This window comes from Microcebus murinus, chromosome 9 (assembly GCF_040939455.1).
Source record: "Microcebus murinus isolate Inina chromosome 9, M.murinus_Inina_mat1.0, whole genome shotgun sequence".
In the NCBI taxonomy this organism is placed as follows: Eukaryota; Metazoa; Chordata; class Mammalia; order Primates; family Cheirogaleidae; genus Microcebus; species Microcebus murinus.
Window position 1 is genome coordinate 5,920,553 of NC_134112.1, and position 16,969 is coordinate 5,937,521.

The following is a 16,969-nucleotide window of genomic DNA, read 5'->3' on the forward strand; positions in this document are numbered from 1 at the left end:
TCTTTAAACAATAATAAATCAAACATCCCTAATAAATAATGGACAAAAGATCTGAACATACACCTCACCAAAGACAAATGCAATGGTGTAAGGCATGATAAGAGATGTTCAACAGCATCATTTGCCCTTAGAAAATTGAAAGTTAAGATAACAATCCAATATCATACACATTTGCTAGAATGGCTAAAGTCCAAAACACTGACAATGCCAAATGTTGGTTAGAATGTGGAGCATCAGGAACTCTCATCCATTTCCGGTGAAAGTGCAAATTGTACAGCTACTTCAGAAGACAGTTTGGCAGTTTCTTACAAACTAAGCATAGCCTTATCATACTTCATGAGTCTGTTTTCTGTTGCTTAAAACCCAGTGTTGAAGGTGGGTAATTTATAAAGAAAATGGATTCATTTCTTATAGATATGGAGGGTGAGAAATCCAAGGTCAAGGGGCTGCATCTGTTGAGAGCCTTCTTGCTGGTGAGAATACTGCAAAGTCCTGAGGCAGCACAGGGAATTACGTGGTGAGGGGCTGAGCCTGCTTATGTGCTAGATCAGTTCTCTCTTCCTCTTCTTATAAAGCTGTCAGTTCCACTCCCATGTTATCCCCTTAATCCATTAATCCATGCATGGATTCACTCACTCATGAAGGCAGAGTCCTCATGATCCAATCACCTCTTAAAGTCTCCACCACTTGATACTGCCACAGTGGGATTTAAGTTTCAGCATGAGTTTTGGAGAGAACATTCAAACCATAGCACAAATAATCCATCATTCACACTCCTGGGTATTTTTCCAACTGATTTGAACATTTATGTTCATGAAAAAAAAAATGCATGAGAATGCTTATAGCAACTGTATTATCACCCCAAACTGGAAGCATTCAAGATGTCCTTAAATAAATGAATTGGTAAAAAACTACTGTACATTCATACAGTGGAATAGTATTTGGCAAAAAAAGAGAAAGAAATGCGCTATCAAGTTACAAAAAGATATGAATGAACCCTAAATGCATACTGCTAAGCAAAATAAAATCTTCATGCTATATGATTACAATTACATGACATTATGAAGTGTAAAACTATAGAGACAGCGAGCAGATCGGTGGTTGCCAGAGGTTCGAGGGAAGCAGAGGAGCAGGGGATGCTGTACAGGTGAAGCGCAGGGGACTTTTTAGGGTGTTGAAACTATTCTAACACTGTAAGGGTGGGTACATGACATTATGCATTTATGAAAACTATAGAGATTTACAGCACAATGAGTGAAACTTAATGTATGAAAATTGTAAAAAAATCATTTGGGAGGTCACCCAGGATAAAATGCAGAATGTGACAAAGCTGTATTACAAACGCATGAAACCATCTCACTGAAGGTAGTAGAGCAATAAAGTTCTGCCTTAAATAACTGAAAATGAATGGAATTTGTAAAACTAAAGGCAGAAGTAATTTTATATAAGCATTTTACTTATAAGTAAAAGTGGATAAGTTGTTTGCCATAGGGGTATGAGTTAACAATCCTCATACAGACGGTCCAAGAGTGACAATGGTTAAACTTATGATTTTTGGACTTTATGATTTGCCAAGGCAATATACATTGCATAGAAACCATACTCAAAATTTTGAATTTTGATCTTTTTATTAATTTTATTTGTGTTATAAGATTTTTATGTTATTATTATAAAATAAACTTGGCATCAGGTAATCTTGCCCAACTGTAGGCTCATGTAAGTGTTCTGAGCATGTTTAAGGTAGGCTAGGCTAAGCTATGACGTTTGGTAGGTTAGGTGAAATAAATGCATTTTGACTTACGGTAATTTCAATTTATGATGAGTTTATCAGGATATAATTCTATCATAAATTGAGGAGCATCTGTATTGTTATGCCTGTATACTGGAATTAAATAGCTAAGTAAATGGGTGGTAGATGGTTGGACCCAGGTTTCTCACTGTTGGAGCTGGAGTTACAGATTGGCAAGGGGAAAAGCCTAGAGTGATCCATGCGGTAATGGATTCGGATTAGAGACAATAGTATGAACTCATTTTTAGATGATAGATGCAACAGTTAGAAATATTTATAGGCATGAAATATAAATATATGTATACACACGGGTTAGTAGAGACACGTACATTCCCTTGCTCTATCAACTGAGTGGGCATAGAAACAGCAAATTCCAACTGCAGTGAGCACACCTAGCACTGGATCTTGGCTTCTAATACCATTCTACAATAAAACGACCTGATAAAAGGAACTTAGCGGAAATTCTAAGCACTGAGGCTATTTCTAGGACTGAGGAAAGAAATATACAAGATGAGCCTGAAGTATCTCGTTGGACCAGAAAGTTATGAAGCACTAAAAAACAAAACAAAACAAAACAAAACAAAACCCATTAACAAATAAACAGGCAAAAAAATGCATCCTCATAACAAGGTACCTATGATAAAGATATGTCAAAGGGATGTGGGAAATAAATGAAAATCTCCCAATAGCTACAGTTGAAAAATTTGAGCAATTAAGTAAAATACTATTGGATTATAATCCCAAGTATAAAGTAACTATCCATAAGTCCATAGTGATATAAATTATTAGATAAATAAATAAATGGGTGTAAGTAGTCGAATTTCCTATAACAGAAGAATTCCAAATAATTTATGTAGATAGTCTGTCTTCAAGTGAGTGGAGCTTGACCTCTCACTTTGTAGATGTGAGCGGTACATAGTGACTTCCCTCCACAGAGTACACTGGGAAAGGGTGAATAAAGGCATTTTTTTTTTTTTTTTTTGACACAGAGTCTCACTTTGTTGTCCAGGCTAGAGTGAGTGCCGTGGCGTCAGCCTAGCTCACAGCAACCTCAAACTCCTGGGCTCAAGCGATCCTCCTGCCTCAGCCTCCCGAGTAGCTGGGACTACAGGCATGCGCCACCATGCCCGGCTACTTTTTTATATATATATATATCAGTTGGCCAATTAATTTCTTTCTATTTATAGTAGAGACGGGGTCTCGCTCTTGCTCAGGCTGGTTTTGAACTCCTGACCTTGAGCAATCCGCCCGCCTCGGCCTCCCAAGAGCTAGGATTACAGGCGTGAGCCACCGCGCCCGGCCATAAAGGCATATTTATAGTGGGAGAACTTGACAAACAGTTTGTCAAACTACAGTGGTAACTCATGTTGACAATGTGATGTAATCATGATGTTGATATGATGTGATGAAAATGGCACTTCAACTCTATGATCTTCCTCTGCAAAACCCAAATCCCTAGTGTAATCATGATAAAACATCAGGCGAGTCTCAATTGAGGGACATTTTACAAAATACCTGAATAGTATTCTTCAAAACTGTCAAAGTCATAAAAAAACAAGGAAAGCCTGAGAAACTGTCATAACCAAGAAAAGCCTAAGAAGACATGACAATTAACTGTGGTGTCCTGGCTGGAATCCTGCAATAGGGAAAAAACATTAGGTAAAAACGAAGGAAATCTGATCATTGTGCCAAATGTATCATACTTATGTATGATGTTAATAAGAGGGAAAACTGCGTATGTATTACCTGTACAAATTTTGCAGTTTTTCTGTAAATCTAAAACTATTCTAAAATTAAAAGCTTATTTTAAAAAGTTGTTTCAGTAAAGTTTTGGATGGGACAAATGGGACCATGATGGATCTGCAGACTTTTAAATAAATTATTTGTGCCATCTACCATCTGCATTGGAGGTGACTTGGAATGAGTTAGAGTGTGAACAATGGCCTCACCATCCTACGAGGTTTTTTGCATCTTGGTCCTGGCATGTCATGTATTGTTTAATCCACTGTGTTATGGCAGCCCAAACTGACTACAGCACCCATGTGGAGAGGCTATGGTGGCAGAAGTGAGGGCTCTGCATGGCCTCAACATAAGGACTTCATTGCACTGAGACCGATCTGACTAATGACACTGCTGGGTGGACACTTGGCTCCTAGTATAGTACAGCTTCCCCAGGAGGACTAGCCAGTTACCAGGTAACACATTGATTACACTGTCACATGGTAACCTTCTCATCATGAATTGTAGGACACAGAGATTTCTCCTTTCTGGGTATAGATTTGCCTTGTATACTCAAAATGCTTTGCCAGACTCACCACCATGTATTCCATGGCTAGGAACAACTAGCCTGGTCACGTTGTGTCCACAGATGTCTTGGTTATAACTGGAAGAGAACCACCATTAACACTGGATTACTATTCTGTCAGATGGAACATGTGGTGAGCCAGGGGTTCTGTTTTCTGTCCCTTCAACCTTGAGGTCTGCTGTGCAGGGGTTCTGTTTTCTGTCCCTTCAACCTTGAGATCTACCGACCTAGAGATCCTAGTTTCCAAGAAAGGAGTGTTCCCACCTGTACATACTTCATGAGCCCAATTCAACTGGAAGTTGAGACTCTACTTGATTATTTTTGGCTCCTTAGGACTGTAAGCCATTTGGCACATGAGGAGATTACTGTGCCCTTTGGGATGATGGATCCCAGTTGTCCAATTGAATTGCTACTCACAATGACAGTAGTGATTATATCTGGAACCTGGGGAATTCTCTAGAGTGCCTCTTAGTAATTCCATGTTTGATGGTAAAAGTCAATAGAAGACTACAACAACTCAATAAAGTGAGGACCATTATGAACTTTAGCAGGTGAAGAGAACAAATTGGTGAAGTGCTAATCAAGGGCAAGAGTAACATGGAATGGAAGTGGATAAGGAAAGTAATAAATATTAATTACTGCCTCTTGACCAGTTACAGATAAGAAGGCTGAAACAGCTCTGCACACAATAGCCAATGATTTCCTTCCCTCTCTTGCATGTGAGGAGCATTGGTGTTTTTTAGTTCAATGAATATCCAACCAAGTAGACAGATAATCAAGAGTCACTTCCACACCTCGAGAGGAGAATAGCAGGTCCATGGGATACTGGATGCGAAATGGATACAATGATCGAGGGGACTTGTCTTATTTGGGGAAAGGGCAAACATGTCTTCATTTGTGTAACTGTTGGCTCACGGCACACAGAAGAATGATATTAAATAAGGGTAAATGGTCCAGAGCAGGTGGCGAGTAGCTAAGCAGATGGGCTGTGCTGAGCTTGCTTCCTTCAGACCACCCCTCATCTTCCTGCTGGCCTGCTCTGTCTTGCGGAGGACTGATTCCTACAGGCTGAGAGCTCAGGCTCCTGTGTCAGCTGCTCACCTGCTGGGATCAGTCAGTAAGGAGGCATTAGGGGAGACTGGAGGAGAGCAGGAAGGGAGAGAAAAGTCTTCGACAACACCACAGGCAATAGCAAAATCTTGCTTATGATTGCAATCTCTGGCAGACAGATCCATTGTTTTCCACTTGTTGTGGGATGACTCTAGCTGCTGGGATCAAGGAAAGTCTCTTCCTTGTGTCTCTCTGGTTTAAGGTTGCGGATGATGGTTTTCTGATATTGCCTGTTTCTAGCTAGCTTCACTGTCTCCCCTAGTCTTCTCAGCTTCCCCATAACCCAAGTAACCAACTCCCTGAATTCAGTTCTCTCTGTTTCAAATACTTAAGGTGGCTTCTAGTTTCCTGGTTTGGTTAACTAACAGGGCTGAGTTCAGTGGTGTGTGCCCTATGCAGCCCAAGAGGGACCTGCTCTTGGAAGAGCTTATGCTTGGTTGAGTGCTCAGCTGTTGCCATAGTGAGCAAGAGACCCTGAAATTTCATTTTGCACTGGACCCCACAGACAATACACCTAGCCCTGCTGACTAACACACGTGGAAACTCTCAGAATTGCTTGCTGTGATAGAGTAGGTCTAGAAGGAGTTTGTTCCTGACTAGTCATTTGCCAAAGGCTCTAGACATGGAACAGGTGGTGTGTTCACTCAGACATGGGCACACAAGGGCAGCCTGAAGTTCCATCAAGGATAGGAGCAATAGTGGTGACCAGGAAAGTGTCATAGAAAATAATGACTGAGGTGGTGAGGTAAGATTATAAACAAGACTGCCAACAACAAAGTCAGAAGCTAGGAGAATTAGCAATTCCTTGCTGAAGAGCCATTGTTTTGGCTTTGGGTGATGAATCATGCTAGGATATTGCAGACCCAGGGTTGGTGGTGCCTGAAAACCTTAAAATTCTCACATTTTGTGCTCAGCCTGTTTTATTTTCTAGAGACACTATAGCATGAAAGACCTGGTTTCCTTTCAGACGTATTAATACTGTTATTAGTTCATCTAAGAAACATAGAGAATGTTTTTATTTTGTAGTCCAGTAGACCATGTTGTCCCCAAAGAATGTTTGTACCTATACCAGAAATGTTTCATTGAAAACAATTCAATTTTTTGCAACTGAGCTAGAAAACGTCCAGCACTGCTGCCATCTCTCAAGACAACACATTCTGAACCTAGAGCTCCTACCTCCCTCGCTGTCATTGAAGGCGGTTTCTATCTAAAAGATGATGAGGCTCATAAACCCTCAATGGAGGGAACAAATTCAATTCCTTGTGTCTAATTGCTATGGTTTGGATAACTGACTCCTCTAAATCTCATGTTGAAATTTTATCCTCAGTGTTGGAGGTGGGGCCTAGTGGGAGGTGTTTGGGTCATGTGGGCAGATCCCTCATGAACGGCTTGGTGCCCTCCCCAAGGTACTGAGTGAGCTCTACATTAGTTCCCATGAGAGCTGGTTGTTAAAAAGAGCCTGGCATATCCTCCCCCCTTTCTCTTGATTCTTCTCTCACCATGTGATCTCTGCACATGCTGGCTCACCTTCACCTTTTGCTGTGAGTGGAAGTGGCCTGAGTCCCCCCATCAGTTATAGATGCCAGTGCTGTGCTTCTTCTGCAGCCTGAAGAACTGGTAGAACCGTGTGCCAAATAAACCTCTTTTCTTTATAAATTACCCAGCCTCAGGTATTCCTTTGTAGCAACACAAATGAACTAAGACAGTAATTTATAATGAAGATAATTGCTGACATTTATATAAGGCATAATCTGTTATGCCTTATATATGCTAACCACATATATCTTTAGTTATCTTCATAAAAACACCATGAGGTAAGACTATTGGAATGCTCATTTCACTGTTGAGAAAACTGAAGCTCAGAGAATTTAAGCAATAGCTCAAGGTTACGTAAATAGTAAATGTTGGAGGTGAGATTCATACCTAGGCAGTCTGCCTGCAGAGACTAAGGGACTTAGTTTCTTGCTTGATGTGAAACATACTTCTGGCCTCATTAGCATAATTATTTGTACTGAATATTCTAAATGGCTCATATTGTGACCCTAATTGCTTGGTTCATACCAACTCTTCATTTTAACCCCTGACAAACCACACAAGGAGCTCAGACCCTCCTCCCAGAGGCTACTTCCTGGGAGATTCCTTCTCTGAGGAAATAGGTCATTATTTCAGTGCTTGGAACATTGGCTTTGGCCATCAGCTAACTGGGCTGCCCTCCGCACCAGCCTGGGCCTCTTGAAAACAACCATGCTATAAATTCGATGTCAGCATTTAGAACAGTGCCTAACACATAAACTCACCCAACACACATCAACTGAAAAGGCTCCTGAAGGACCATGGGTAATTTTAGACGTGGCTCTGTAGATCTGAGGTGAGGCGCAAATGGCTGCCCTGTCCCGCTGCTCTCCCGAAGCTGGCCTTCCACCCGCCTCCGCCTCTGTGCCCTCTCTGTTCTTCAGTCACTGTTGACCTCCCCCTGAAAACTCTGCCCTTTGCTAATGGTTGGCATTTGTGTTTTTTATGAACTTGACTAAAGGGAGATTTTTGTCTAGCTTAGATCTTTTCTTTCTTTATTACTATTTTTTTTTTAATTCTTTGCAACATCTCCAGAAATCAAGAACACCACAGGGAGAATTTAGGGAATCTCTAAGGCCTTTCCAACCAACATAGTGACATCATACTTCTCAAAAAATTTTAATTTCTGTCTTCAGGTAGGCCCTGGGATTTGGAACATTGAGTAGAGTTTCTTTGTTGATTCTGGGGAAACCTAGATTTTTGGTAATCTTTCATTATTCACATATCTCTTCTCAACCCCTGCCAAATTACCATTTTCTTGACTGAAGTAGAGATGGGAGCCAGGAAAAGGTACCAGTCCTATTTAGGTAATGTACATTTTATTTCTACCTTCAAAGCTGCTCTTACAGCTTTGCTTTTTCTCACTCCCCTCCAGCCAAGCCTCTGGGACAGGATGATTGCACAGAAACTGCCTCCTCATTTGCCGTCCTTCCCGAATCACAGGGTGATGTGATTAGTCACTCACAAAAGGGGCTAAACCAAATCAAATTCACATTCTGATCATGCAGAATCATTTCTCATGTACTAGGGTTGTAAGGTAATGTTGTATAATGCAGCAAAACAAACAAATTCTCCTATGAAATAAAATAAAAATCTTGACTGGCTCTAGTTAAATTCCAGCTCTGACATTATCTAGATATGGAATCTGGAAAAGTTCCTTTATCTCTGAATATTCTTTCCCTTTTCAATAAAATGAAGCCACTGTGGAGTTGTGTCATTATTAAATTAAAACAACAACAACCTGCCTATGTAAAGCATCTATAATAGTGTCTGGCAAATGGTAGGTGTTCCATTCATGTTAATCCCCTTTCCAATTGTCTATATTGGAAGTGGGATACCAAAAATTCACATTGTGTAAGCACTTCACCTTTTTGCAGTATCCTAACCCACTAGCTGTTTTGCCTCTGCTGAAACCTCCAGTGAGGAGTAACTCTTTAGCCTATGATAGTCCATTCTAAGCCATCCTAGCAGACAGATTTTTCTTAGAGCAAGTTGAAGGCACAGTAACACTGGGCAGGAGTGGGGTGTGTGTGTGTGTGTGTGTGTGTGTGTGTGTGTGTGTGTGTGGCACGGGTGTGTCTCAGGCTCCCACTTTTGTATGCTGCAGATGGCCCAGTGTAAAGTCCCGATGTTCCTGTGAGCATCACCCCACTATCCCTGAAAAGGGAAGATTATGAACCCTCATATGCCTGAGAATTTCATGATAAAATTTGAAACAGGCAATAGATTAAATTAGCCTCATAAATCATGAAGCACAAATGTGTATATTGTAGTTGTATAATAGGTTAATGGTTAAGAAAAAACCCTGCTGGAATTTTGGGTTTTGTTTAACTGGGTTTTGTAGCATTTTCTTTCCCCAATTCTCCCCAAGTAAGAAAGACCAGTGTGGTCAGTGGACACTGAGATCTGAGATAGCTCCCAATTATCCTCACCTCTTGGGGCTCACACCCTTTGCTTGTCTTCTTCCTGTGGGTGTGGGTGAGGTCTGTGACTTGCTTTTATCCGATAAATAAGGCAAAGGAGATGTCATGGCCATGACTGCAGATGGTAAGATTGTAATGTGTGTCTTCCTAGAAGAATATATTGTTCTCTTGGACTATGGCACCCAACTATTAATGATTGCCTTGTTCTTCATTCAACAAAACAGAGCCTCCTTAGAACCTTTATTCTATTTGGTGCGAGGCCCTCATGCATGGGCACTGTGATATAAAGTCCGTGTTCACAGGCGTGGCCTTGACCAGCCATGGCTCCCTGCAGGTCTGCCTGCACCTGCCACCTGTCCCGAGCTCTGGCTTCATTCTTCTGCCTTCTCATTGGATTTATCCCAGTCTCAAGCTTTGGCACCACAGTGTATTGATGCTCTTGTGGCTGAATTACTGCTTTACCTACAAACTCCTGTTGAGCATTTCTTGGACAGACTGGCTACAGGTTAGACCTCCTTGGCTTGATGTCTTACAGTCTGCTAGTGACCTGTCAGTGGTCCTAGCCTGGCATTGCCCATGACCACCCTCTTTCTTGAGTCCTATATTGCAGGGACAGGAGCAAGAGACATTCCAGTTTTTTCCTATAGTTATCATTATAGGTGTAAGAATAAAACCTAGTTTCCCATACTTTCCCAAGCTACTGAAGGGAATTTTATTCTTGTTAATTTTCATCCTGTTGTCTTTGTCACTAACTTTTAGGTCAGTTGCTATGCTGGCACCCAAAAAATCTGTTGATGATCCTGGCTTTTGTCCACTTTAAAAAATGATGAGTGGACTGCCCAAATATTTATACACATCAACGATACATTTGTAGGGCAAATTTGGACAAAATATAGCCTTGTTCTCCAATGTAATTTAAAAATTCCATATTTTTTTTCACATAGGGTAAAGCATATACAACTAGACTCTTTGCCTTATCATTTGATGGGAGAGCTAAAGAGAAATTTAAGACTCTTGTGCTTAAGAAATTACATCCAAATACATAGGTCTTTTTCCTTTATGGATAATGGATGATTAGCTATTTTAGGTTTTAATTTTGAAAGAAATATAAAAGTTAAAGCACATACAATATGCAAATATATGTGACGAAAACTTTGTCAAATGTGAGCCACATTTATTACCATGGACTCTCCTTTAGCATTATATGAATCTAATGCCAAGTTTACCTAATGCTGTTCTGGACAGATTCACTCTCTTAAAAGAAGGGAGTGAAGCAGAAAAGTCAATGTGTGACCTCTCCCCTCTGCCTCCCTTTCTGCCTCAACAGCCTTCCAGAAGAGGCTGTAGACCTCAGGTCAGTGCACTTAGTGGTTTCTTGGCCTGTCTCCGGCCTGTGAAGAGGGCTGGCAATTAAAGACGTTCGTCTGATTGGGCGGGACACATGTCTCCCCAGCACTCATCGCGGCTCCCACCGTCCTTATTGCAGGTCACCAGGCAGTAATAACTTTCAATCTTCGCAGTGTAGAGCCATGTTCAAACCAACCAAGAAGGAGAAAATGCTGTAGCCTTTTTTTCCCCTATTCCTTGAGTCACTGATTCTCAAGAAATCAAACAATTTTCCTCCTGATTATTGTGTTTTCAAAGGGCTTGATAGTGGCTCATTCTCAAGTAGAGAAGACTTTGATGCGTCCTAACTGCGTGCTCACTTTTAACTGGGTGACACTATACAGTAACTATAATCACAGTTCCCATTTATTGAAGGCACCATGCCAGGCATGATGCCTGCTGTACATTTTCCTTAATACCAACCACTTCTTTATAAATGTAGGTATTAGTACTTTTAACAACAAGAAAACTGAAGCTCGGAAAACTTAGGTGCTCAGATATTTGTAAGTACAGAGACCAAATATATGAGGATAGCAGCTCATTTTAAACAGGCAAGTTCCAACATCATTTGGTAGGTGGAGCATGCTCCAGTGGTGGGTAGAGCTCTGTAGAGCTGTAACAATACTCACATCCATTTAAAAAGAGCAAAAGGATTTCCCATTTTTATTGGATGGATATATACATGTTGAATAAAAATTAGTCAAGTGGTAATTTAAACTGTTGTCTATTCAATAAAAGTGAAAAACACTTAGAAAGATATAACCACATTGCTTAATTTTGAGAAAGTTTGAAATATGATTCCAGTTCCTTTTCAGTTTCTTTAAAGAAACGTGTATGAAAACTATGGAAAAATGTACTCACATATTTGCCCCAGCCTGACAAATCTTCAGCTCCAACTCATGGAAGTCGTCTACGTATGTCAGGCTCGTGGATTCTATGCACCCTTCTCAGCCAGAGTGGAAACTTTCTGCTCCACACATTTTTCAGGAAAGGGAAAACGTTACTTCCTAAGTATGCATTCCAAGGACTGATTTCTTCTTCTAAAACTCTCCCCCGACCAGAACAAATCTGACTGTTTCAACCTCCCAAGGAAAAGCTGCCAATGATTCCCCAGAAGCTGCCTCTTGAAGTCAAATTGCTTTAGTGCTGTGGGAGGTACAATGCTTGGCCACAGTTCTTCACACAGCACTGTCATCACATGCTCTGCCTTGTTGCTTTGGTATTCTGCCACCAAGGCAAGGTGCGGTTCCTCACTGCTCCACTCTGGGCTTGTTTTGGCCGCTGAACTAATTTGATTTGACACTCACAGGGCCTCCCAGTGTGCCTGTGCAGCTCTCTCTGCTTCTGCCGCTGCCAAGGGAAGGACACCGTCTAGCAGCCAGCTGGTCCTGCAGGGAGGATGAAAGACATGCAGAGGAGAGTGACCCTGGCTGACCCACTAACACACGAACAAGACATAATTGCTGGGTTTTGTGTGCCATTGACATTTTGAGGCTGCTTGTTATGCAGCAAGAGTAGACCGTTGCAGATTCCTTGCAGCACTTTCCTTAGTCTGATCTTTCCTGATTCTTTTGCCTCCCCTCCTCCCACTGGTGATTTTTGCCCCAACAACTCCCGCAGGCTGGCAGCTCCTGAGCACGTGCATGTCAGCTCATGTCATTTTCCTACTCGCCTGCATGCCTGTCGTGATTTCCCTCCGCCTCGAGTCCGCCTACTCCTCCCAGAGAAGACAGTAACCATGGGGCTTGACGGAATGGCTTTGGGGCTGTGTGGCAGACACAGACCTATCCATTTACACTGAGGGAGCGTAGCTGCTCCACCCTCGGTGTTCCCATCTGGAAAATATGGGGAACAGTATCTCGTAGGGTTTTGTGTGTTTAAATCATTTGTTGTTTTAGTTTAATCTCAATAGGATTTGCTAATGTTCAATATTTTTTACATAAGAGCTGTATAAAGGTCATTTCATACTGGGAATTACTTCTTCCCATCTCCCACTTTTCTGTATCTCTGCTCCCTGAATGTGGAACTCTCTGTACTGTATTGGGATTACTGAGACCTTAAGCACTGTAGAGGAGGAAAATATTTCTTATTCACTGCTAGTTGGCAGATAGTAGGGCCCACATCTTTCTTATACTTAATTGAACTTTGCACTTGAATTATTTTCTCTTGAAATCCAAATTTCCTCATGTAAACTCCATTATTTGTGTTCCATTTCAAGCCTCTTTCCCTCCTTACCTCTGACTGTGCATTGTTTACTTCTTATAACTAGGAACATTAATCATTTTTGTATGTTTTCCTCCAATGGAACATGATGGACATGATTATTCATATGTAGGAGTAAACAAATCCAGCTTGTTTCCTTCTGGGAACCAATAAACCTAGAAGCTATTAATTTAGACTGGAAAATAGAAGTTTAAAAAGCTTTTCCCTTTTTGTTGATGCATTCCCTGTAATTCTATTGTATTACATTAGGGAAATAATAGGAGAGTCCTCTTGTGGTTAATTTAATACCTATTCTAGTGTGGAAAGGTCTTTTGTTTTTATTTTTAAATTAAAAAAATTTACCATCAGTGCATTAATCGTATTGCTTTTCTATAGAAGAGAGGATAAAATTAAATATATTTCACAATGATTAAAGAAAACTAAATCAAATATAGATTCTAGGTAGTGTTGTTTCATTTAAACACAGGAATACAGGGTTGAGAAATGACTGAATATCATCGACACACATGGCATGTACTTCTGACAACTTTTGCAACCTCTGGTACCTATTTCTATGCACAAGTTTTAAAGAAATAATACTATGTTTTTCATAGCTTATTGATATTTCCGAAGGAAATAGTTATGCAGTAGGTATTTTAACTTCTGCAGAAGTAAGCATGGTGTATACAGTAGAAATGGGTTCCCATTTTGAAATCAAAGAATTGTGCATTGGGGCAATTTACTCATTAATTATGTGAAATTAAAAAAAAATTCTCTATGAGCCTCACTTTTCTCAATCATAAAATGGAAAAAATAATATAGACATCACAAATTTATTGTGGGATTAAAGGTAAAATTTTCAAATGTATTGAGTTCTTTCATATTTAATAATATCCGTTTGGTTAAAAACATGATAGAGCTCATCCCTCTGTCTTTGGAGGCTGGGGTAGGAGGATCTCTTGAGTCCAGGAATTTGAGGTTACAGTGAGCTATGATGATGCCACTGCACTCCAGCCTGGGTGACAGGGCAAGATCCTGTCTGGAAGAAAAAGAAAAAAGAACAATTGCTGAGAGTTATATGTCAGCTGGTATAATTATCAATCAAATTAATAGCTTTCCTTTATCTGGATACTTTATTGAGATATAATTCATACAGAGTTCACCACTGTGAAGCGTATAATGTTTTTTATTATACTTACAGAATTGTGCATTCATCACCGCAATATAATTTTAGAACATTTTCATTACCCCAAAAAGGTATTTTACTTTTCCACAAGCAATGTATCAAATTCCAATTTCCCCACATCCTTACTAACATTCGTTTTTCTGTCTTTTCTATTTTAGTCATTCTAGAGGGGTGAGGTGGGATCTCATTGTAATTTTGACTTGCATCTTCTTAACATCTAATGAAGTTGAGCATCTTATGATGTGGTTATTGGCCATTTGTATATCTTCGTTGGAGAATGTCTATGCAAACACCTGTTTTCTGTCATTCCATCCCCTTGTTTCCTAAGCTGTTAACTGACCTTTATCACAGACCAAACTTCTCTGCCTGATGTCTAACTGTGCTTGGTGAATCGAAAGTGCAGGGGTGGGAGCGAGGCAAACATCGCTGATTCTGTGTCTGCAAACCATCCAGCCTTTTCTGAGGCTTGGTTTGTTTTTCTGTAATAATACTCTCCCTGCAAAGAAAGTGAGATTAGATGAGATGGTACATGTGAAGGGGATACATGCAACAGCACAAGGCCAAACACATAGTAGGAGATGAATAAAGGGTGCTTTTATCCTTTCTTGGGCTTTGGGGTGTGAGTATAGAAAAAATGGTCATATTCATTACTGGGCAACTTTCAGTTCTTCTACTCTGCCAAAACATGGGTGTTCTGTAGGACCCCAGCAATCTGGCGCTGGGCTGAGCTCCGGGTCAGTGCAGGACATTGGTTGTAGCTGGCATTGAGAAGGCTGAGTGGCAGGCGTATCCACCCCACACTTCTCCAGGGTCAGGATGAAAGTTGTGCAGTGCAGTCAGAATTCTTGGTTGTAAATTGAGACAGAAAATGTATTTCGCCAGTAGATGCTGGGAGCTTTCAGAGTCCTTGTGAGAGGCCATCGTCCAGCCTGAGAGAATGGCCAGGACGCTCAGCAGCCGAGGTGATGCCTGGTTGGGGCCCTGCCACTGGTGTGACCGTCACCATTCACGCTCTGCATCCACCCCTCCTGGAATCTCAGCTGCGCCGGGCCTCTCCCTCACTCCTTCAGACCCGTGGCCTTGGCTGTGACCGGAGTTAGAAGGTGCCTGGGCCCAGGTCACCGCCCCGCCTCCTGGCTGCTCAAAGTGGGGAGGGATTATCTGCTCTGTGATGGCTTCTCCAGAAAAAGGTGGGGATCAGCCTCCCCCAAGAGCACACAGTGAGAGCCTCTCAGACAGCAAGAGGGTTCGGTTCCCAGAAATCCCCAAATCGCAAATATCCAACAAAGGGTGCTAGTTTGGTGGGGGTTGTGGAGCGTGTGTCAAGTGGGTGGGTGAAGAAATGAATAAAAGGATGACGTCTCTCTGCAGATACATGCAAAGATGAGCATTCATTATGCAAAGATCACTGTTGGGCTTCCTTAGGCTTGTACGCTTAATAGCATAAGCCTGACATTTTTATACTCTTTCTACTTTGTCATGGCTTTGACTTTCTTGGGATTTATTGAAAGGGGAAATTTCAGTGACTGAAGGAAGAGGCTTCAAATTCCCTCCTCGGTCTAGGTTCTGGCTTTTCAGGAATTGATGTACTAACACAGCCATCTTAGAGTCTTCCCCAGGCCAGATCCTCACCTCTCCTGTCATCTGCTGTTGTCACCATCTCCTCCCAGGTCTGCCTGTCTCTCATCCTGTGCTGCCCAGACCTAGCTGAGTAGCCAGAATGACCTGCGTGTCACGGATCAGCAGCCTGAGCTGCGTGCTCTGCCCCACCAGCCCCTTCCCTATTTCTCCCTGGCTAATTGCTACTTAATTACCCAGGACTGAGCTCAAATGTCACCTCCTCTCTGAAACCTCTCCTGGTTTCTCCTAACTCTAGTTGTTTATCCATGTGTCTATTATAGTGATTTAATTACTTGTGTGTGTAGGTCCTCCTCTCTTAGATTATGAATTCCTCAAAGGCTGAAAATAACTCATTAGCACTTGTCTCTCTTTGTCACACTCCCCCTACCAATCACCCAGCAGAGAACATGGCTCTTCACGCACATTCAGCTCAGGTATATTAAACACAGTAATTAATTACTGTCAGGGAAGGCCTTAGTAGCTGTCGGGCGCCTTTGCTTTGCCCAGGTCCAACTGTGTGGATTTCCACTTGTTCTGCCCAAGGGGGGAGGCTGTCCCAGGGTTGCTCACCAGCTCCTTCACTCTCTCAATCAATTTTAGACACCACAAGCAACAGTTTAATTTGGCAGTCTAAGGACAATTTCCCACCAATGAGTCTTCTAATTCTTCTGTTCTGCTTTCATGTAAACATTTGCACTTGCTGACACAACTTCTACTTAGCATTTATTTCCCTTTTTACCAAATTAGGCTAGTTATTGCTTCATTTGCATACAAAACTCACTACTTGAGAAGTGTTCACAAATCACAATAATTAATACTTACTTGCACTCCATATCACCTATCTACAAAGCAATTTAAATTTATTAACTAAGTCAGCTAATTGGTAAACAAGTATAAACCATTGCCACGGTTACAGAGAGTGGGAAATTGAGATGTGGAAGCACTAAGTGATTTGTCTAAGCCATTTGGCAAATGAATTGCAGAGAGAGAGTTTGCACTAGGTGGTTGTTGGCTCTCAGCCACACATCTAGACTACTGGCACAGCCCAGGCTGCACAGCAACGGGGGGCAATTAGCTATGCAAATCAGGTAATTGCAGACATAAATACTCACTGCCTCATGCCTCCTCTGTTGGCCAGAGATGGCCCATTTAAAGCCAGGTCTTGGAGAACGGTGATATCAAACTCAGCAGGACTTTGTGGCTCACACTTGACAGGAGAATCAACTACTATCTAGTGACTCTTGTCTGCCACTGGCTTGTGTAAGGAATATCGGTGCTCTCAAATTCAGCATTGTCTTAACTGAACCTTGCTTGTCATTTTGATAGGAAATGTCTATCACTTTGAGAAAAATAAATAAATGCATCACATAATTGGT

At 41.4% G+C, this 16,969-nt stretch overlaps 1 pseudogene; it reads right to left on the reverse strand.

Annotated features, from left to right (window-relative positions):
• LOC105855169 (Y-box-binding protein 1 pseudogene) overlaps nt 1–9,312 on the reverse strand; it is a 40,598-nt pseudogene extending 31,286 nt beyond the window's left edge.
• Between the last annotated feature and the right edge of the window lie 7,657 nt (nt 9,313–16,969).